Below are 24,081 nucleotides of genomic sequence, written 5' to 3'. Positions count from 1 at the left end.
GAAAGAAGCCCGCGACGCACACAAATTGCCCTGTGACTTGCCACTCGACGCACTTTGCGAGTATTTGCGGGCTTCTTTCACGCTCTGAAAAACACATTTGTCTCACGCTCAATGTAATCAATGCTACTCGCTCTGAATGTAAAATAAAGTGACTCGGAGAGCGTTTAATAAGGCTTTTTCAACAACGCGACCGGTTACCGCCCGATGCTCGCGTCGGCGACTGCGTAAGTTCGACGTCAGGAGGCAGGAATAAAAACAGACTGGAATAGTTTTATGTTATAAGGCCCCACATTGCACGCATAGTTGAACGCTCCATTACCCACAGAAAAAGGCTAATGACCGATTTGCATGTCATGACCCACAGTTTGAGAAACACTGCACCACTCAATCGTTCGTAATTGTCTCGCATTGTCTCGTAATTGTCTCGCCACAACACAAAGTGTTAGTGTACCTTGGTAATTAAACCCTGTTTACATTCATCTGCAGCAAGCATGCCAGTGGTGAATAGTACTCGTAGAACTAGGGTCATTCTTTAGCTTTTTTATTACACCACTCTCTCTGCGGCGCCATATTGCTCCACGTGTCACATTGGGCCTTACCTCCTCGCTGGTCAGAAACTGCACCTTATTATCCTCTTTGCCTCAGAAACAAACCACCAGAGTAGCAGCCGCATTACACTCACTCTTACTACCACGTGTTGTAATGCACCTTGGCCCTGCTGAGAGGTAAGTTCCTCTATACTGACAGCGTCACAGAATTCTGCACACCATTACGCCAATGCATCGCCATGTCTAAATATTTTGCTGCACTACAGGCACTCACATCAACCAGCCTCCTCTGTTCATGTCCCTAATGTAAGCGAGAGTGCTGACAGTAGAAAAGGTATCGGACATCATATTTCGTCGAACTGTCTAATTTTGAGTATTAGCAATCCGTCAGAAAAGCCATAACCGAGAAACGGTTGATAGTAACACGAAAATGTAATTGATAAGAACTTATCTCCCTTTAAAGAGCAGGAAAACCTACGCGTAGCAAAAATAAATATTGGCTAGCCGTGAATATCGGGCCGCAAAGCGCTAGCTCATTCAAAAATAAGCGACAGAAAGCATTTTTAGCATCGCAATAGAAATAAGGGATTCTGGTGAAATTGCCCTTGAACTAGAGCAAGGACATTAGAAGACGCCAAGAACGCAGGATCGCGTAAATAATTTTATTGGCATAAAGAACCGCTGATAAACTTAAGAATATTGCGACGTAAGATTCAGTTGGCTGCAACTTGTCGCTGTCGTCAGTGTGTGTCGTGTACTTTGCGTGATGTCGCTTTTTTGCTCCACAAAAGAAATATACAGCTGTCGCTCACTACTACCGGAAGGTCTCTTCCCTGCTGTCACTCGCGGTAAAATCTCTAAAAGCCGACGCCAAGGCACCCCGATGCGCGATAACGTAAGAAAAGGCGGCCCACTTCCCTTCATATTTTCACCTGCACTTATGCTCTAACCCTTAAAACACCATCGTCATTCTCTCGTGCTTTCTGCGTATTCCTGTTTAAGATATACTGGCCATTTTCATGCTTATAGGGGAATCAGTTATCAGATGAGCTTTCTTCGTTACTGTACTTCAATTCGCTGCTCTTCGCTTCTATGTAGCTCAACTCTCCTCGCTCAATAAAAAATGATCAATGCCCGCTCTGGTTCCATTGTGGCCGTTGTTCCTGTTGCCTTTCACAATAAAACGACTTTTGTTCACTTCTTTCTGCACGCTCGGCTGCTACTGTTGCTAAGTTATTCCTTTCAGCACTGCTAATGTTTTTGATTTCAGCTCAGTGAATTCTTAGTTTTTCTGTCACCCTCCGCTTCTCGCTAAATGTGCGCCACGGTGTTTTTCTATTCATTGCACTCGTTTGTGCAACCTAGGCTGCTTTTGTTGTGATCTTAGTCGCTTATCCCTAGCTGACTTCTATGTCTGTTGGCGACGTGTTCACCTCTTGCGTGGTTTGTGTATTCGAGCACTTACTCAAAGTCGACGTTCCCATTCCGGGTGGCTGACCAACATTTTTCACCACGTGCCCAGTCACACACACTCACTTCAACATAGAAAGTGGTCGAAGTTGCATAATCGGCAAGGTAGCCGCATCTAGCACCTGCAGAGTTGAAGAAAATGTGGACAAGAAAGCTTTGTGGTAAGAACACCTGCTAAAAAGGTTGCTCTCTGAGTGACAATACGAAGTTGCGGAGACAGTACAAATGCGAAAATGTGATGCGCAAAAAAGCCAGCACCGAACATCAAAAAAAAGAAGATCCGACAGGCAATAAATTTAGTGACTGAAGGAGCCCTCATGCAATCGTCTGTGTAGCCTTCGTTTAGGTTTCAAGGCCTGTTTTCATCTGTATAAGCATGCGCTAATTTGTCCAAGGAATATTGCTTTGTAAGGCTGTTATAAAATCACCACACATATCTTGTTACACAAGATTAACTTCATGACGTCTGCATATATAATTTCTTGTGCCACCATTGCCTTCAGCTTTTAATTTAAATCCCAGATATTGTCGATGCTATTATTATCCAGATTATTATTATCCAATATTATCAACTCATCACTTCATTACCTTTGGAAACTAGTGCAGAGGCGCACCGTTAGATTTTGCCGCTATTTCATGTCCTTCACCTCGGCGCACAAACACCCCTTATTGAGAATAAATGTATTGCTGTAACTGAAGCAGCAGACATTTCTAATAAATAATTTTCTGTTAAATAGAATGAGTACTACTCGTAATTTCAGCTTCCGCACTGCTCTTCCGAGTTTGGTGCCTGGTTCACGAGCGAAACATAGGCAGGTAATATGAATTCTGCACTAACTAGCCGAAGCACTTCGCACATTGTCCATAATGAGGACGACCATCGTTTATCTAAACACCAGCAAATGCTTGTGGGATAACGCATTTTCGCAAGGGCGGCTAAAAGGGCATGTTGGTGATGTTGCATCTTTGGCTATAGCAGCGTGACGATCCACATGAAACGTGAAGAAAGTAGCAGGAAAGAGCGCTGTGAGCTCTTTCGTACATTTTACTTCACTTTTAATTGTCGCGCTCCTAACGAAAGTACAACACCTTGTTACCGGAGTTAGGGCAACATACATTTGAACGAATGTGACAAAATCTCGATTTTGCTGAATTTGTGCGTCCTTCAAGTCCTTGATTTTATCTCGTTGATCGAGCAGGCTAAGCAAAATATTAGCGATAATGTAACGGTAAATTTTACTTTAACAAAAAGCCATTACCTGGCCTGCCACAATGCTCTCCCTGTGACGCCACCTTTTGTATAAGCATTCGTATAGCCTGCTGGCAGCTACGGCTTTTTATCTATAGGCACTTTTTTAAACCTTGAAGCCGCCCGCGAGATCCGGTATTGCGACCTGCAAGGAGCCGCCGTCGTCGTGAGCTGAAAGCCAATGAGACGAATAAATTTGGTCAATCGGCTATCTACGAGCCTACAATGACACGCAGTCACACTTCCTCCGCAGGCGCCGTGGCTTAGTTGGTTAAAGCGCCTGTCTAGTAAACAGGAGATCGTGAGTTCGAATCTCACCGGTGCCTCGACTAATTTCTTTTGCCCTTTTTATATGGTTCACAGGACAATACCGCCGATTGCGTTGAACGTGGCGCCGTGGCTTAGTTGGTTAAAGCGCCTGTCTAGTAAACAGGAGATCGTGAGTTCGAATCTCACCGGTGCCTTGATTCATTCCTTTTGCCGTTTTAATGGGGTTCACAGGAAAATAACGGCGATTGAGTTTAACGTGCAAAAGAGCGCACTTCGATGGCGCCATGGCTTCGAAGTGCGCTCTTTTGCACGTTCAACTCAATCACCGTTATTGTCCTGTGAACCTTAGAAAAACGGCAAAAGGAATGAGTCAAGGCACCGGTGCTCACCGTGCTGTTATCGCTTGCGATTCAGCTTCGATTGTGTTTTGGCACCTTTTATCCCGCCTGAGTGGTATTTCATTGTTTTAAGAGGAGGTTTGTGTTCAATATGCGGCCGAATCCGATTTTGTTCGGTGCGTCGGAATGCTAGCAACATCTTTCGCTGCTTCTAAAGCTTTGTCCTTGTTATAGTTTCTGTAGTTGGTGATCAGGTACCGCATATACTATCTATAACTCACTAGTGGATACTGCGCTCGTGAGTCGTAAATCCCCTTTGCATAAATTATCCTGTTACGCCAGGAAGCCCCTATTTTTTGCTGTTTGGGACTAGTGCCGGTCTCCGCGCTGCGCGGCTTCGAACTTGGCAGACGCCGAGTTTGTGCGTGTGCCATGTGTACGCACGCAGTTTCGGAAGCGCTCGCATGGTTTTTATGATTTGTGCGTTGTTCGTACACTTCGTGCAACAGGGCATGCGCTGTTCTTGGTGCTGGTGCAACAAATTTTCCAAGCGTACGTCAAACGGAGGAACCTGTTAGGCATTTAGGAAAGACGATTCATTAAATAAGTTCATGGGTAAAAATACATAGCACTTGCTGCTGAGAGTTCATTTAATATTGCCATGTGATGCCGCCGAGAGCTCTTCACATGACAGTTACGAGCTCCCTCGTTAGTGCGCTGGTTTTTGGCTTGGAGAGCGTGCTCTGCCCTAATCTCGCCGATCGGTGCTGGCACAGGTGGCAAGAAACTGCCTCAGAAATTCTTCCCGTGTAGATAGCGCCGCTTCATGGTTCACGTACCATGTCCTCGCTGACTTTGCTAACGAGAAGTACACGTTGCGAAGCTTCCTTGCCGTGTCCCAGCCATTGAAATCTGCTACTCGCTCGAAGTGTTCACACCAGTCTTCCACATCTTCGAACGTATTACCGCGGACAGGCTCGAGCGTGCGTGGTGGGTACACGATGAGCTGAGACGATGCCACCAGGCTGGTCATGGTTGCACCGTCGCTGGTAACTGTTGCCTGCACTGCTGCCGCAACAGGCAGTCCGAACTGCCGCTGCCTCCTCGGAGGCAGCGGCTTGTGCGCTGGGGTACTGCAGTTAGTTCTCTGGATTCCAATCACTGAGCGTCGCTGTTTCGTTTTCTTACGAACTGGGGACTCAAAATCATACCCCGCACCTCCACCGGAAATGTAGCACTCTTTAAAGAAGCACACTAAACCAACTGGTTCATTGTGGGTGAACTTGTGCGCGGAGACTCAAGCCTAAAGCACTTTCACGCCATTTGAAAGCTGAGTTGCCAGGAGCCTAACAAAACTGTGCCGCGTCTCCACACCGAAGGCACTTTCACGCGCCCCGAAGACCAGGAGCCATGCCATGACTTCTCATTGGACGGGGACGCTGCTGTGTGAGCTTGCACGAGAGACACGCGCTGTCTCGCCATCCGGGAGCCGTTGTTGGCGCTCTTCCAATGGCGATGCGATGTTTAATCGCTAGGGTCTTTAGCGATGAGGCGCTTGGAAGGATACTTCACGAGAGTGCTCGTAACTGGCCTTAGGAGGGCTGTCTGCGGCACTATGGTTATTTGCACAGCAATTTTAGCCTTGTATTGCAGAATGCATTCGTGTATAATTAATTGCATATATTGGTCCCTACCTGGAAGTCTTAGTTGAACATGTGATTACAAGGCGGCAGTGTTCCAATAAATGCAGCACTATTGGACTAACGCCTGGTGACTTAGCGTGGTGTCTTGAATGGTAGTAAGCAGATGACAGGTGGCATAAAATCCACTGGCATCAACACAGTGTCCCCTGGTAAAAGGGCGGGAGAATACGTGGATACACATCGAGGCATCTTCCCTCATCTGCTTTAAGGACGCCCTCCTAATCGTTTAAGAAATGCAGGCAATCAGATTGCTAGCAGAGGAAAGGCGAGTGAACGCAATTTACATTGTCATTACATAGTTAAAATGCTTACTACACTTAATACGGAACCTACGTATGTGCCCAATTCATTGAACAGTTTTTTCAAAACAATTTCCGCAATACATCTTTGGTATTGGTTATGTTCATTGTTACGATCAGGATACAGTGTTGTAGTTGCATATTTTGTGCTCATGCCACTCACATAAGTCAAATTTAGCATATCTTTCACATTGTAGCTTAAGCGTGCTGCTATATGTTTGATTAGAAGCTGCAAAAATTTGAGTGTGATTCAAATACGATGACAATATTTCACAATGGCTATTCTTATTTCTATTCATAGTGGAACTATTCGGTATTTTAGAATATCAGAAAATTACCACACTATCCGCAACAAGGTAGCGTTAAAGTGTTGTAGGTGTGTTTGTCGCCTAAAGAAAGTATTGCGAAACGCGAGAAACGAAACAAGAATGTTTTTGGGCAATGCAGAAACGAAATGGCCAATGCAAGCCTTGCTTTAGGATTTGCGCCGGAAGCCTACATAACAGAGTTTCATTTGTGCTTGTATTCTCGCATGCGGTGTTTTCGCTGGTCTACTTACGTAGCTGCTTTATTTTTTATGCAAGAACCATATGCGTTTTCCTCTTTTTTTCAACAAACATATAGTTGTTACTTTTGAAATGCAATTTATATACCAGACTTTTTTTTCAGAGTTTGTTTCCAACTTGGCTCTAAAATCTCGTGGGAGGATAATTTCTACCGCTTCTCAATGACGACTTGGTGACCTTGTTTGGTACAGCTCTAAATAAGGCTAGTTGGTTCACATTCATCATCGGGTTGCGCTGAGTTTGTTACTGGGAGGACGAGGGCAACACAATCATACCACTTCGAAAAATACGATCGCACGTGCACTTCTAACGTGCCAATGACAACTTTCTTGCCAATTAACGACTGGCCTTTGGGATGATCGCCGAGTGAGTCATAATGATTAGCATGGGTGCGCAAGCGCGCATGCACTTGTTTTTTTTTGTTTTTTGAGCGAAAGACGCAGGGATGAAAGGGGCAAATTTATCACATCTCATTAACCGTTTTCCAGAAGCTGCGATTCACATATATTTTGTGATGTGCCCTGTATCTGCAAATTTATTTACTTCGTCTGTTAATTAAATGTGGTAGCGGTTGGCATTAGGCGTCATGCCTGCTACTCCTCTATTAGGCAAACAGTACTTAGTTAAACAAGAAGCATTACAAGCAAAACAAACAAAACTGAAGAAGAGACAGACACAGTTCCTAACATGTTCAAGAATTCTGGACATTCTCCTTCGGAACTTCACGGCAATGCACAAGTGTACCTCAGTGGGAAAATTATTTGATATATAGAACACTGATTGATATAGCCTTTTCCCATGACTTAGGGCAAATAGTTCAGGGAAGCACACGCACCACAGGCACAGCGGAATCTGTCCTATATTAAGTATTTCTCGACGAGCGCCTCGATAACTACGAAATAACAGTTGACAAGGGAATATCGGACCACGAATTAGTATTCGTTCAAATAAATCACAGCACTCTGCGTACTTAACTTGAACAAATAGCCGTATACGTGTCTAGTTTCTCGATAACTGATGACACTAGTATAATTCATTACCTCTCATAATGCTTAGATCATTAAAAGCACTGAGTCTGACGTCAAGGTAATGTAAGCTCAATTTAAAGCTTTTTTTTCTATTATAGTGACAGCTTCATACCAGTTACAAAGAATCAGCCAAACAAACGGAACCCATAAAATATCCGCGGGAACATCCACCTTAAGCAAAGAATCAGTCGCGAAGGACAGAGAAGGAAAAGGAACCGTCACAGAACGTCAAGCATGTCAATGATTCTTTGAAACAGGATAGAAGAAGCCAAAGATAAATATTCCGCAGAAACTTTAACAAACTTCATGAAATCATCCCCGCAACATTTTTGGCGCTACTTAACGGGAAGTAATAGCAAATCTTGCAGTGCCACCGTAAACAATGCCCTTGTGACTGACCCCGCGGTGATTATCATCATGCTTTATTTCATATATTCAGTCACTTTTTACACATTCAGATCAAGTTGATTCATTTTCCCTTCCTCGATATCATTACCATAGCGCAATAATGCCCTACATAGCAGTAATTCTCAATCATTCTCGGTATCCGGACACACAAACGCCAAAAATTTTGTCGATTTCTGCCTTAACTTTAACCTTTCCCAGCTAGTAACTGAACCAACCCCGGATTTAGCAGCAGACTGCTAACGTCCTCGATCTCACACTAACCGATCACCCTGACAGCCTTTCATCCATTTCTTATTTGCCTGAGATCAGTGATCACAAAGTCATCCATGCCACTTTTTCGTTCAATTTGTTGACACGGGATACCTTTGAGGAAACAATATGTCTATACGACAAAGGAAATTACGGAGCTATAACTGAAGCTATGAATACATTCTTTCCTGTATTCGAATCAACTTTTCAAGACCATTCCGTTAACAGCAATTGCACGCGCTTCAAAAACAAACTAAGTGGTCTTGAAAAAAAATTTATTCCTAAAGTCACCTTTCGTTCTTATCAGCGAAAACCATGCTTCACAAAGGCCTTAAAACACCTAGAAAACAAAAAAAAGTGTTTGTATCGCGCCGCCAAACAGAGAGGACGCCCATGCGCATGGGATAAATATTATGAAGCAAAACAGAGCTATGTCGACGCACTGCGTCACGCTAAACACTCCTTTTATCACAATAATCTACCAAACCTTTTAATCGATAACCCGAGGCACTTTTGGAGAGTTATAAATGATAGCGAAATGCGCACTATTATGATAACTAGCGAATCGAACACAATTATTATAGATTTCAATTGCGCCGACGTGTTTAATTCGGCCTTTGCTTCTGTGTTCACAAACGAATCTAATGAGCCTCCCGTTTCGTCATCGCTTAGTATAAACTCGTCAAAGCCAGCCATTGCTTTCCATGCAGACGGTATTTCTGCGATCATTAACAAAATAAATGTTCATAATCTTCCAGCATAGACGAGATTAACCCAAAAATTTTAAAAAAACACTAAGCTTATTTCTGCAGCGTATTTGTCTTTGATATTTGCCCAGTCTCTTCCTTCAGGTTTCATTCCAAATGACTGGAAAATTGGAAAGGTCGTTCCAGTCCACAAATCAGGTAACAGAAACTCGCCTCTTACCTACCGCCCCATCTTCCTAACAAGCGTCCCCTGCAAAATCATGGAACATGTCATCTACTCTCTTATCATGAATTTCCTTGACTTGAATCACTTTTTCCATCCCGCCCAGCACGGATTCCGCAAAAGTTTCTCCTGTGAAACACAGCTGGTCATTTTCCTGCACGATGTTCACACTAACCTTGACAGTAACATACACACTGACGCAATTTTCCTGGATTTCTCTAAGGCGTTTGATAATGTTCCTCATCAACGTCTAATATTGAAACTTACAAGACTTAATTTGCATCCTGATGTTTTGAATTGGATCATTCAATTTCTTAGCAACCGCTGCCAATCAGTCATTATATATAATCACCTATCTAACCCTGTGTCAGTAATATCAGGCGTCCCTCAAGAATCGGTTCTTGGCTCTCTATTATCTTTAATATATATTAATGACCTGCCTTCACATGTGTCCTGTAATATCCGAATATTCGCCGATGATTGTGTCATTTATCACACTGTACGTAACACCTGCAATCAAACAGCCCGGCAGAAAGACCTCGCCAACATACTAACATGGTGTGGCGATTGGTTAATGAAACTTAATCTACAAAAATGTAAAGTTATGTCTTTCACTAGTATCAGTAATCCCCTGGTATTTAACTACCAAATTAGAAGCATGCCTCTCGAACTAGCAGAGTCCTATAAATACCCAGGTGTTACTGCATGCAATAATCTGTCATGGCAGAAACATACTTCTAACATCATATCATCTGCTAATAAACAAACTAGGTTTTTTTTAAAACGTAATCTCCGCCAGGCACCTCCAAACGTAAAACTGCTTGCCTACAAGTGCTTGTTCGGGCAAAACTTGAATATGCATCTGCCATCTGGAGCCCGCACCAAACATATCTTCTCACCTCACTTGAATGTGTTCAGAACCGCGCTACTAGGTTCATTCACTCACAATATTCATATGATGTCAGTATTTCCGCACTTAAAACACAATCCGGACTAAAGCTACTATATAATCGCCGACGCATTGCTACTCTTGAGCTCTATCACAAATTCGTTTTCAGTACCCTTCGTCATGCGCCATCCATAGTTCCTGCAGCACGCATCTCTCACCGCACCAGTCATCCGCAGCAAGTCGCACGTCCGCGCGCCCCAACCACTCATTTTTCCGCCTCGTTCATTTCTCGAGCAGCTAAAGACTGGAACGGCCTTCCTGCTGACATTGTTAGCATCACTTGTCTGTCTTCATTCCAACAGCATGTGATTGAATATAACTAATGAATTGTACCAAATGTGGAACTTGGGTTAAACCCACCCCTTATGCAATAACCCCCCAGGGGTTTTAAGGACAATAAGCTGACCTGAACTGAACGGAACCTGCGAAGGAATTCTGTCTCTTATGTAAAAAATGGATGAAAAAGAATTTGTTGGCCCGGATAAAATACCGAACGCATATTTACGATGACATGCGACAAGGGTAGCAACCACTACGTGGAAATAATATTTACTGCATCAGTCACTCAAATGCAACTGCCGGACGATTGGCTAATAAGAAGACTAATCCCAATACATAAGACAGGCGACAAGCAGCAACTTGAAAATTAGTGTTCCATATCTTTAACCTGTGTTTGCTGCAAGCTACTCAACCATATTATCTCACAATCCATATACACTTATCAAGAACAAAAAAACTTTTTTTTTCAAATCAACACGGGTTTAGGCAACACCCTTCTACCACCACGCAGCTAATGGACACTATCAACGAGTTTTCTAGTGCAGTTAACAACAAAAAACTACTTAACTCGATTTGTTTAGGCTTCTCTAAAGCCTTTGACAGAGTCTTGCACTCTCTATTAATCAGTAAGTTGGCACAAATAGAAATTAATTGCAGTTTGGTTGAATCTATCCATGCATATCTGTCCGGTAGAACGCAGCATATGGAAGATAACTGCATAAAATCGACCACCCTACCTGTGAGTTCAGGCGTACCGTACATGTCTCTTTGAGGTCCTTTTATATTTTTGGCATACATTATTGATATCACTTCCGTTACTAGTGAAAACATCAAGATACGTTTGTACGCAGATGATTGTCTACTTACCGGGAAATTATTGACGTCAATGACCAAAAATTGCTGAGTGACGCTCTTGCTACCATTGAAATGTGGTGCGAAAAGTGGAAAATGAATTTAAATGAACAAAAGACAGTTGTTTTCGGGGTATATAAGAAACTAAAGAATGCCCTAGATCACATATACTTTGTGAACTCCCAAAAACTCACTACAGCCGCTACCCTCAAATACCTAGGCATAACTGTTACAAAGAGCCTAAGCTGGAAAACGCATATCATGCACAAATACCACGAGTCCTGCCGAAAAAAAACTTTGGTTTCTGCGCAGGAAGTTGAAGCTTGCGCCTCAATCATGTCAAACTAACCGCGCTTGTTGCCTATGTGAGGCCAGGGTTAGAGTACGCAAACATCATATGGACCCTTTCCATGTGGATCTTATCAACAAACCCGAAAGGGTACGAATAAGGGCTGCACGGTTTATTTTGACCAAGTATTCCTCCGCAGACTCGGTAACAGAGATATTAAACCTGCTTCTACCACCTCTATCCCAGCGGCGCCTAGTGCCATGGTTAAAATTCCTTTCTTGCGTTCTAAACAACATTTTACATTACCCGCCGTGGTTGCTCAGTGGCTATGGTGTTGGGCTGCTGAGCACGAGGTCGCGGGATCGAATCCCGGCAACGGCGGCCGCATTTCGATGGGGGCGAAATGCGAAAACACCCGTGTACTTAGATTTAGGTGCACGTTAAAGAACCCCAGGTGGTCAAAATTTCCGGAGTCCCCCACTACGGCGTGCCTCATAATCAGAAAGTGGTTTTGGCACGTAAAACCCCATATATTATTATTATATATTATTATATAACATTTTACATTCATACTGGAGATTACTTAGTTCCCAAAAAAAGCAAATTCTCAAGAAAATCGTTGCTCAAATATTCGTCTTGCCACCAATACATATAGACGCATAGCGTATTTGTTCCTATCTCGAACTATAAGCGACTGGAATGCCCTGCCATCATTAGTTATGATATGCACCTCAGCTTAAACCTTCGAAAACTGCATAGTGACCTCATTACAAGCACGAAAATTTGTTTGCTGCGTATATCCATATATATATATATATATCTATCTATCTCTCTCTCTCTCTCTCTATATATATATATATATATATATATATATATATATATATATATATTTATATATATATATATATATATTGTAGCGAGATATAAGCTATTCTTTGTGATCTGTACATGATCATCATGTGGGGCTCATATGGGGTTCTTCTTCATCATCGCTTGTGGGGCTGGCTCTCGAGTGTGCTCCTTGCTGTTGTGGGCGTGGTCGGTTCGCCTAACCTTTTGACGCGGAATAAAAGCCGTGATTACTGCTGCGTCACAAGTGGTGGAGTGTGCTCTTCGGTCCCCCGTCCTCTGACTCCCCGCTCAACCTCCTGGAGCTTCGATCGGGTCGCCGATTGTGCCAGCTGTCCGCCAACATGTCGCAGGACGAGCCCACAGGCACTTCTACTTCCACCATCTCGGCCTCGACTACCCCAGCCGCTCCGTATTGGGTTGTCAGTGGGCACCAGCGTGATCCCCATCTGTTTGCTGGACTTCGCGGTGAAGACGTCGAGGATTGGCTGGACGACTATGACCGAGTGAGTTCGGCTAACCGTTGGGACGATGCGTCCAAGCTCCGTCATGTCGCCTTTTATCTGACAGGCGTAGCGAAGACTTGGTTTTTCAACCATGAGGTTGATTTCACGAACTGGGGTGCTTTCAAACAGCAGCTCCGCCAAATCTTCGGCACACCGGCTGTTCGTTCTGCCCTCGCAAAAGAGACGCTCGACACTCGCAAGCAACAACCCGGTGAATCTTATACGTCGTACATCGAGGATGTGCTTGCTCTTTGTCGACGCGTGCACACGGCCATGACCGAATCAGACAGGGTTCGCCACATCCTCAAAGGCATCGGCGCTATTGCTTTCAATGCTTTAGCCATCCAGAACCCCACTACCGTCGCTGATATCGTCGCTACTTGCCAGCGCCTTGACGAACTAGAATCAGTACGGTTGCAGCCGGACACCACTGCAAACACTAGCGCCAACGACCCTACGTTACGAGCAATGATACGCGCAATAATTCGAGAAGAGCTCCAGTATCTTGGCTTAGCAGCAGGACCTATGCCTTCTCATGCCTCCGATACCAATCTGCGAGATGTCATCAAGGAGGAATTGGCATCCATGGCTGGTGCAGCGTACACGGACCCTCTAACACCTAGGGCCCCATCGACGTACGCACAAGTAGCCGCTGCTACTCCAGTAATCGTCCCTCCGATGCCTCCAAAACCAACACCGGCTCACATCGCTTCTATGACTACCAGCGCACCTACCCAAACCAGCTATCCGCAGTGGCGTCCCCCTCGTCCCATCTGCTACTACTGCGGCTATCGCGGCCACATAGCGCGTTTTTGCCGCAAGCGCCAGCAAGACGAGCGTCGCGGCTATGACGTATACGAACGGGATGACGTTTCGCCCGGAGCTACTTTCCAACGTCTAGGGAGCTTCCATGACCAACGCCGTCCTTATGGTCCACCGCGCGGACGCTCTCCATCGCCTACTGTAGCATCCGAGACGGCTTACCGTCCTGCGAGACGCCGCTCGCCGTCACCCCTTCGCCGCTCTACGTCCCCACTGAGACCTGCTTCTCAATTCGCCGAGCGTCGTCCGGAAAACTAAATTATGCAGCTTTTGGAGGAAAAGCTGCATCGAACGACAGGACAGAAATTCCTCCATCGCGTCCGTACAATGTGATATTGGTTGTAGTAGAAGGTGTACAAGTAGAAGCTTTAATAGACACTGGTGCTAGTGTTTCAGTCATTCACCGTGATTTGTGTTCGCGACTTCGGAAAGTTACGACCCCCTATGAAGGACCTACGCTACTCGCTGCTCAAGGGGCCTCCATTCGACCTATCGCCATGTGCACAGCTCGTATTTCCATCGATGGACTTCTACATCACGTACAATTTGCAGTGCTAAGTTCGTGTGCCCAGCAGCTCATATTGGGATGGGATTTTCTTTCTATGGCCTCCGCCTCCATCTGCTGTGGACAACGCGTTCTCCATATGACCGACACGACCTATTCACTTCATGCAGATGACACACCCCTTCACTTCCTTGCTGCAGAAGATACCGCGTTACCTCCTCGCCATCAAAGCATCGTTACTATCACGTCTGATGTGATTGACTGCGGCGACGTGCTCGTCTTACCATCTGCACGCTGTCTTGCAAGAGGGATAGCCTTTGCATCAGGGCTCGTTAGGTTTGATGATGGCTCTGCACTTCTCTACGCTACAAACCCGACATCCGAAAAGATTCTCATCCCTAAAGGCACTACATTGGCTTGCGCCACTGCATCAGAGTCTATATCTGTTATTTCCTTTAAACCAGCTTCCTCGGAAGGTCCTTGTACCGGCCGGGCCGCATCTCCTTCAGCTCTTGCAGCTGCCATCAGTTCCGACCTGACACCTTCGCAGTCACAACAATTGCTTGCTTTGCTCCAAAAACATGAAGCTTCCTTTGACGCGCATTCATCTTCGTTGGGAAAGACTTCGATTACGACGCATCGGATAGAGACAGATGGTACATCCATCGTGCGCCGTAGACCATATCGCGTATCGCTAGCCGAGAGGAAAGTCATTGACGAGAACGTCACCGACATGCTCCAACGCAACATAATACGCCCCTCTGCTAGCCCTTGGTCTTCCCCCGTTGTTTTGGTTCGCAAAAAAGACGGCTCTGTTCGATTTTGTGTCGACTACCGAGCACTTAACAAGATCACACGCAAGGATGTATACCCTATGCCGCGAATAGACGATGCCTTGGATTCCCTGCAGGGTGCCGAGTACTTCTCCAGCATCGATCTGCGTTCCGGCTACTGGCAGATACCTATGCATGAGGATGATAAGGAGAAAACAGCGTTTTCAACACCAGATGGGCTCTACGAGTTTAATGTCATGCCATTCGGCCTTTGCAATGCACCCGCAACGTTCGAGCGCATGATTGACACCGTTCTTCGTGGCCTAAAGTGGAAGACTTGCCTGTGCTATCTCGACGATATTGTTGTTTTCTCGTCAACCTTCTCTCAGCACCTGCAACGTCTGGATGAAGTTCTCACGTGCCTTGCCAACGCTGGACTTCAGCTAAACACCAAGAAATGCCATTTTGCGAGCAAGACGATCAAAGTTCTAGGTCACATTGTGAGCAAAGATGGCATTCGTCCTGATCCTGACAAGGTTTCCGCAGTTCAGCACTTCCCTCGTCCCGAAAAGACCAAAGATTTGCGTAGTTTCTTAGGCCTCGCTTCCTATTTTCGGCGATTCATACGGGGCTTCGCCTCAATAGCGTCACCTCTGCACAAATTACTGGGTTCTAATGTTCCCTTTGTGTGGTCTCCCGAATGTGAATCTGCGTTCACCCATCTGAAGCAAGCTCTTACATCTGAACCAGTACTACGCCATTTTGATGAAGCTGCTCCTACCCTCCTGCATACGGATGCTAGTGGTCACGGAATTGGTGGCATTCTCCTACAGCGAGACGACACTTTAGGTGAGAGGGTCGTCGCATACGCAAGTCGCGTTCTGACAAACGCCGAAAAGAATTACACCATCACGGAGCAGGAATGTCTAGCTATCATTTGGTCTGTGCAGAAGTTTCGACCTTATCTTCACGGCCGCCACTTTACGGTCGTTACAGACCATCATGCATTATGCTGGCTTTCGACGCTGAAGACCTTGTCTGGACGACTTGGTCGGTGGATTCTTCGTTTGCAAGAATACGACTTTACCATTACCTACAAGTGCGGGAAAAAACACCAAGATGCAGACGCGCTTTCTCGCTGTCCGCTTCCTACGACACCATGCAATGGAGCTCCAACTACCATCCGTGACAAGCTTTCGCTCAATTCCTCCTCCGATGCTTTCTTGTTGGCCACTGTCGACGAGATGCCTCCACACGACAACAAATCCTTCCAATTTCATCAACTTGCCGACTCTTACTGTCGGCGCATCATTGACCACCTTCAAGGAGCTTCGCGCCCGCCTAACGCCCGCCTTCGTCGGCAGCTGACGCAATTTAAGATTGACAACCGCGTCCTATACCGTCATGTCTATCACCCTGACGGTCAACGCTGGGTTCCTGTTCTGCCACGCTCTCTACGTGCTCATGCCCTGCGGGCTTCTCACGACGACATGTCTGCTGGTCACCTTGGTTTCCAGAAAACCTATGACCGCATCAAAGGGCGCTTCTACTGGCCTGGATTGTCCGCCAGTGTAGCGAGGTATGTCGCTTCCTGCGCTCTATGTCAGCGTCGAAAGCTCCCTACATCAGCTCCAAGCGGACAACTGCAACCGGTTCCATGTCCGTCGCAACCATTTGAGGTCGTTCGAGTTGACCTATATGGCCCTCTTCCTGTGACTCTCACCGGTAAACGATGGATTGTGACAGCCGTTGATCACTTGACACGCTACGCCGAAACAACTTGTGTGAGTTCTGCCTCAGCCTGTGAAGTTGCTGCATTCGTACTTCAATCCTTAATACTGCGTCACGGTGCGCCTCGCGTCCTCCTGAGCGACCGTGGAAAAGCATTCCTCTCGCAACTACTAGACGAAGTACTCAGAGCCTCCGGAACCACCCACAAGACTACCTCCAGTTACCATCCGCAAAGCAACGGCCTCACAGAGCGATTTCATCGCACGCTGTCAGACATGTTAGCCATGTACATTGACCCGGATCACAGAAACTGGGACGCAATTTTACCATTCGTGACCTTTGCATATAATACCGCCGTTCAACGCACGACCGGTTACTCGCCATTCTACCTTGTCTATGGTCGTTCGCCCTCTTCCTGTCTTGACGTCTCTTTCTTCGCGCCAACTGTCCATCAATGTCCTTCCTCCTGCGAAGAATATGTGTCCCGCATTCTGCGTTGTCGCCAGCTCGCCCGCATCAACACCGAAGCACGGCAACAGGACCGCAAGCAGCATTACGACGCCTCTCATCGCGTCGTGTGCTTCCGCCCTGGCGAGGAAGTGCTACTCCGGACACCAGTTCGTACTCCTGGCTTGTGTGACAAGTTTCAGCTTCGGTTCATCGGCCCCTACAAAGTCATGGAGCAGACTTCTCCAGTGAACTATCGCGTGGAACCAGTTATTGTTCCAAATGACCGCCGCTGCCGCGCCGCTGAGATTGTCCACGTTTCCCGTATGAAACCTTTCACGAGACGTTCACCGCCCCTTTGAGTTGCGGCCAGGATGGCCGCTCTCGCGCGAGGGGACATTAGTGTAGCGAGATATAAGCTATTCTTTGTCATCTGTACATGATCATCATCATGTGGGGCTCATATGGGGTTCTTCTTCATCATCGCTTGTGGGGCTGGCTCTCGAGTGTGCTCCTTGCTGTTGTGGGCGTGGTCGGTTCGCCTAACCTTTTGACGCGGAATAAAAGCCGTGATTACTGCTGCGTCACAATATATATATATATATATATATATATATATATATATATATATATATATATATATATATATATATATATATATATATATATATATATATATATATATATATATATATATATATGTATATGTTTGTGTGTGTGTGCTGCCTTCTTCTGATCGGACTACTCAAAATCGGGCCGCTTGGTTCATCCCCTCTCTTCTCATTTATATATATGTATTATCAACTAGTACATATACCACATATCATCTGATTCATTAATGTGAGTGTTTTTCGTGACTAATAAGAGCGATTGCCAAAGTGTTAATGCGAAAATTATTAGTTTATCTGTTTTCTATAAATGTCACGTTATTGCTGTAATTACGCAATTAATTGCTGGAGTGTTATACTGCGGTACAAATTCCGTCTGTTTTCTATGGCTGACACTTCGATGATGGGATTGGCTGTTGTAATACTCAGTTTTTATTTTTAACTAATGTTTAAATTATGACTTTTACCCGCTTTCTATGATAGACACTTAATCGATGTAATTTACTTTTAGAACACCCAGTTTCTATGCTTGACAAATTAGTATTGTTGTAATGCCCGATTTTATATTTGTGATGCCTTAAATCCCTCTCTGCAAGGGTCTTACGGCCAACAGTATGCAGGAAGAAGCATATTCACAGGAAGAATCGGAAGACCAGCAGGACGCTCTGCTGATGACGCAAGACGCTGAAAACCAGCTACAGTTCGTTAACAGGGCTCGAGCGTTGGCAGTGAGTCATGGCGATATGAACTGAGGAAGCCACCCACCTTTGGGCTCAAGAAGCCCGGTCTATTTCTCTCTCTCTCCAGCTCTTACAGGAGCATGTTTAATAAACAAATATTTGTTTAGCTCACAATCTCGAAGACGGGCTTCAAGCTACTCATTCGCTTTAGACACCAAAAATAAATTATTTAAAAGTTAACTAAAATGGCTGCATGAATTGTGCACACAACTGCTCACCTTGCTCCGTATCCGGCGGTTACCATCTGAGCACTCGAATGATAACAATAATGTCACGAAGGTTTACATTTGACCATTTCATAAAATTTTTTGCCGTCAAAAATTGGGCCTGCGTACTGATGGCGCAGTAGGCTTCAACAGGTGCGAATGCTTGGAGAGGTTTTCTTGACGCAATTTAAGTTGATGAACTTAAACGCCACGCGCCCCACCGTGCACATTTGTCTTTACAATGTGTTCTCCTAAATTATACAGGAAACACGTCAAGGCAACGGTACATTACAAAATGTGTACGGGAACATTGTCTGCTCTCCCAATTAGATTTATCAGCGTACGGGGCCTCAGGTATGGTTTCCTGGCGTCATAAAATATGAAAGCAGCACATACATAGTGGCCCAAGCCTGTTGACTAGTTCGCCCACTGGTTCCGCGTAACAAGATTAGATAGATAGATAGATAGATAGATAGATAGATAGATAGATAGATAGATAGATAGATAGATAGATAGATAGATAGATAGATAGATAGATAGATAGATAGATAGATAGATAGATAGATAGATAGATAGATAGATAGATAGATAGATAGATAGATAGATAGATAGATAGATAGATAGATAGATAGATAGATAGATAGATAGATAGATAGATAGATAGATAGATAGATAGATAGATAGATAGATAGATAGATAGATAGATAGATAGATAGATAGATAGATAGAAGTGTAGGCAAATAATGCTATTTACCCGACAACGAGATTACTCAACACTACTATCTCCGCCTTAGAACCTACTTTTTTTCCTCATCAGCAGCACAATAGAGTTCAAGCATTGACGCTCCGTCTACTACAAACGAATACATATCCCAATCCGTCGCTCTTACATAAAATCTATGCGGGTACTTACACCAATGCTACCTGCCACAATTGTGGAGAAATAGCCACGTTAGACCACATGCTCCGGCGGTGTGCCCGGCCACGCTCTATCATCGATAACAGCTCGCCCAGATGGGAGGCGGTTCTCCGCATCCCTCTTCTGGCTGACCAACTCTGGGCTGTCTAGGAGGCCCACGATGCGGCCGATAGGCTCGGCCTTCCGGTTCCCACGTGGGGGCGGCCCGCTTCGTGAAGACTCACGATCTGCAGGACTGCATTAAAGTTTTGCCATACCATACCATACCATACCATTCCCTAATGCCAACTGTGTGAGTGAAAGCACTCGATGAGTTTTTTTCGCGAATGCGGAACAGATGTGGCATTGCGGAGCCATTTAGATTTAGGTAAGGGTGCAAAATATGAAAATTTTAGGATCATTGCTTTGCTGTAAATAGATTGGTCGTCTATGGTGAACTTTATAATTCTTCAGTTTTACCAGCTCAAACCACAATAGACTCAGAGGCACATCGTAGTAGGGGTTCCCTATAATTTTGACCTCCTTTGAGACCTTGTAAGGAGCCCATGCGTCGGATCAAAATATTGACAACCCGAGGGAAGCTTCTGTGCCTTCAATGCTGCTGTGGTTTAAAAATTGGGTTGCCCAGTTCACCAAAGCGATATATTGCTTCATTATATTGAAGAAGGGCTTGAAGCACCGGACTATAATTCCGACTCCAGTGGATGTCTTAAAACCTCTGAAAGAGTTAAGCATGCACTCGTCATTTCAGACGATGGATGATGATGCAAGTAAAATTAGTCGAGTGACGTTGGAGCCAGCTCTGAAGTCACTCATCACGGAAAAAAAAGGCAAAATTATTTAAGATTGAGTTATTTCTGGCACTTCGAATCCCTAATTTCATTCTGGCACTTCAGAGTTAATTATGGCACTTCAAGACGAATCCTTGAGCTTATGTAAAAGTTCAACTCACAACCTTTGTTGTTAAGGAGAAGGTAATTAGGAAACAATAATTATTAAGTTAATTAGGGCACTCCAACCGCTGACGTTTGCTGGGAGTCGTACCCTCGAGCTTTTGTGGGAGTTGAACGGATGACCTTTGGTGTTATATTCAAGACACAATTAATAAAGGTAGCGTCAGATAGGGCACTCTAGCCCACAGCCTTTGGTGGGATAAAACAAGTAATAAGAAGTTACAAGGCATTCGAATAAGAATGCCAAGTAATTTAAATAATGTCTCTTCAGAGCATAAACTTTCGCCTTCAACCTGTTTGACGTATTCTAAAGAGACTGTCAATTTTTTTCTTTTTGGCCTTGCACGCTTTGCAGTGATTCAGCGAGTGATATGCCTATTGTTGCATTTCTACGCCTTCCCTGTAGTATAGCGGCTCGAGGGGTAGGCCTGCCGACTGAGCGTAGTTCACCACATCTCCGCGCCATGGCGGGAAAGTGGCCCTAAAATCAGTAGAACGGTTCTCCTGCGCTCGTCGTCGTCCGTACGCAGAAAGGAATGCGTGTACGCAAGGAAGACAGAGTGTATTTAAAGATATCGCTGCCGCTGATTTCAGCCATGATGTGTGCTTCAAGTACAATTTTGTGAAGCGCATACAATGATGTATGGGCAATTGTGCTATTCTCAAAAAACATGAAGTGCCCGAACTATTTTGTAGCTTCCATTCAGAGCATAGCATTACAGCTTTAGAAGTATCGAACGCTCGCTTCTAGAGTAGAGTATCGCTTCTCAATGACGACTTGGTGACCTTGTTTGGTACAGCTCTAAATAAGGCTAGTTGGTTCACATTCATCATCGGGTTGCGCTGAGTTTGTTACTGGGAGGACGAGGGCAACACAATCATACCACTTCGAAAAATACGATCGCACGTGCACTTCTAACGTGCCAATGACAACTTTCTTGCCAATTAACGACTGGCCTTTGGGATGATCGCCGAGTGAGTCATAATGATTAGCATGGGTGCGCAAGCGCGCATGCACTTGTTTTTTTTGTTTTTTGAGCGAAAGACGCAGGGATGAAAGGGGCAAATTTATCACATCTCATTAACCGTTTCCCAGAAGCTGCGATTCACATATATTTTGTGATGTGCCCTGTATCTGCAAATTTATTTACTTCGTCTGTTAATTAAATGTGGTAGCGGTTGGCATTAGGCGTCATGCCTGCTACTCCTCTATTAGGCAAACAGTACTTAGTTAAACAAGAAGCATTACAAGCAAAACAAACAAAACTGAAGAAGAGACAGACACAGTTCCTAACATGTTCAAGAATTCTGGACATTCTCCTTCGGAACTTCACGGCAATGCACAAGTGTACCTCAGTGGGAAAATTATTTGATATATAGAAAACTGATTGATATAGCCTTTTCCCATGACTTAGGGCAAATAGTTCAGGGAAGCACACGCACCACAGGCACAGCGGAATCTGTCCTATATTAAGTATTTCTCGACGAGCGCCTCGATAACTACGAAATAACAGTTGACAAGGGAATATCGGACCACGAATTAGTATTCGTTCAAATAAATCACAGCACTCTGCGTACTTAACTTGAACAAATAGCCGTATACGTGTCTAGTTTCTCGATAACTGATGACACTAGTATAATTTATTACCTCTCATAATGCTTAGATCATTAAAAGCACTGAGTCTGACGTCAAGGTAATGTAAGCTCAATTTAAAGCTTTTTTTTCTATTATAGTGACAGCTTCATACCAGTTACAAAGAATCAGCCAAACAAACGGAACCCATAAAATATCCGCGGGAACATCCACCTTAAGCAAAGAATCAGTCGCGAAGGACAGAGAAGGAAAAGGAACCGTCACAGAACGTCAAGCATGTCAATGATTCTTTGAAACAGGATAGAAGAAGCCAAAGATAAATATTCCGCAGAAACTTTAACAAACTTCATGAAATCATCCCCGCAACATTTTTGGCGCTACTTAACGGGAAGTAATAGCAAATCTTGCAGTGCCACCGTAAACAATGCCCTTGTGACTGACCCCGCGGTGATTATCATCATGCTTTATTTCATATATTCAGTCACTTTTTACACATTCAGATCAAGTTGATTCATTTTCCCTTCCTCGATATCATTACCATAGCGCAATAATGCCCTACATAGCAGTAATTCTCAATCATTCTCGGTATCCGGACACACAAACGCCAAAAATTTTGTCGATTTCTGCCTTAACTTTAACCTTTCCCAGCTAGTAACTGAACCAACCCCGGATTTAGCAGCAGACTGCTAACGTCCTCGATCTCACACTAACCGATCACCCTGACAGCCTTTCATCCATTTCTTATTTGCCTGAGATCAGTGATCACAAAGTCATCCATGCCACTTTTTCGTTCAATTTGTTGACACGGGATACCTTTGAGGAAACAATATGTCTATACGACAAAGGAAATTACGGAGCTATAACTGAAGCTATGAATACATTCTTTCCTGTATTCGAATCAACTTTTCAAGACCATTCCGTTAACAGCAATTGCACGCGCTTCAAAAACAAACTAAGTGGTCTTGAAAAAAAATTTATTCCTAAAGTCACCTTTCGTTCTTATCAGCGAAAACCATGCTTCACAAAGGCCTTAAAACACCTAGAAAACAAAAAAAAGTGTTTGTATCGCGCCGCCAAACAGAGAGGACGCCCATGCGCATGGGATAAATATTATGAAGCAAAACAGAGCTATGTCGACGCACTGCGTCACGCTAAACACTCCTTTTATCACAATAATCTACCAAACCTTTTAATCGATAACCCGAGGCACTTTTGGAGAGTTATAAATGATAGCGAAATGCGCACTATTATGATAACTAGCGAATCGAACACAATTATTATAGATTTCAATTGCGCCGACGTGTTTAATTCGGCCTTTGCTTCTGTGTTCACAAACGAATCTAATGAGCCTCCCGTTTCGTCATCGCTTAGTATAAACTCGTCAAAGCCAGCCATTGCTTTCCATGCAGACGGTATTTCTGCGATCATTAACAAAATAAATGTTCATAATCTTCCAGCATAGACGAGATTAACCCAAAAATTTTAAAAAAACACTAAGCTTATTTCTGCAGCGTATTTGTCTTTGATATTTGCCCAGTCTCTTCCTTCAGGTTTCATTCCAAATGACTGGAAAATTGGAAAGGTCGTTCCAGTCCACAAATCAGGTAACAGAAACTCGCCTCTTACCTACCGCCCCATCTTCCTAACAAGCGTCCCCTGCAAAATCATGGAACATGTCATCTACTCTCTTATCATGAATTTCCTTGACTTGAATCACTTTTTCCATCCCGCCCAGCACGGATTCCGCAAAAGTTTCTCCTGTGAAACACAGCTGGTCATTTTCCTGCACGATGTTCACACTAACCTTGACAGTAACATACACACTGACGCAATTTTCCTGGATTTCTCTAAGGCGTTTGATAATGTTCCTCATCAACGTCTAATATTGAAACTTACAAGACTTAATTTGCATCCTGATGTTTTGAATTGGATCATTCAATTTCTTAGCAACCGCTGCCAATCAGTCATTATATATAATCACCTATCTAACCCTGTGTCAGT

At 44.5% G+C, this 24,081-nt stretch overlaps 1 long non-coding RNA gene and 2 other non-coding genes across 3 annotated transcripts in view; 2 read left to right on the top strand and 1 right to left on the bottom strand.

Moving 5' to 3' along the window:
* Positions 1-24,081, bottom strand: part of LOC135900540 (uncharacterized) — a 219,765-nt gene that overhangs the window by 146,572 nt on the left and 49,112 nt on the right. The gene's annotated exons all lie outside the window — the stretch shown is intronic.
* TRNAT-AGU (transfer RNA threonine (anticodon AGU)) lies at positions 3,520-3,593 on the top strand. Its single transcript has one exon. It is a non-coding gene; the product is annotated as a tRNA-Thr (tRNA).
* TRNAT-AGU (transfer RNA threonine (anticodon AGU)) lies at positions 3,658-3,731 on the top strand. Its single transcript has one exon. It is a non-coding gene; the product is annotated as a tRNA-Thr (tRNA).

This window comes from Dermacentor albipictus, chromosome 5 (genome assembly GCF_038994185.2).
Source record: "Dermacentor albipictus isolate Rhodes 1998 colony chromosome 5, USDA_Dalb.pri_finalv2, whole genome shotgun sequence".
In the NCBI taxonomy this organism is placed as follows: domain Eukaryota; kingdom Metazoa; phylum Arthropoda; class Arachnida; order Ixodida; family Ixodidae; genus Dermacentor; species Dermacentor albipictus.
This window is presented reverse-complemented; position numbering and strand designations above follow the sequence as displayed.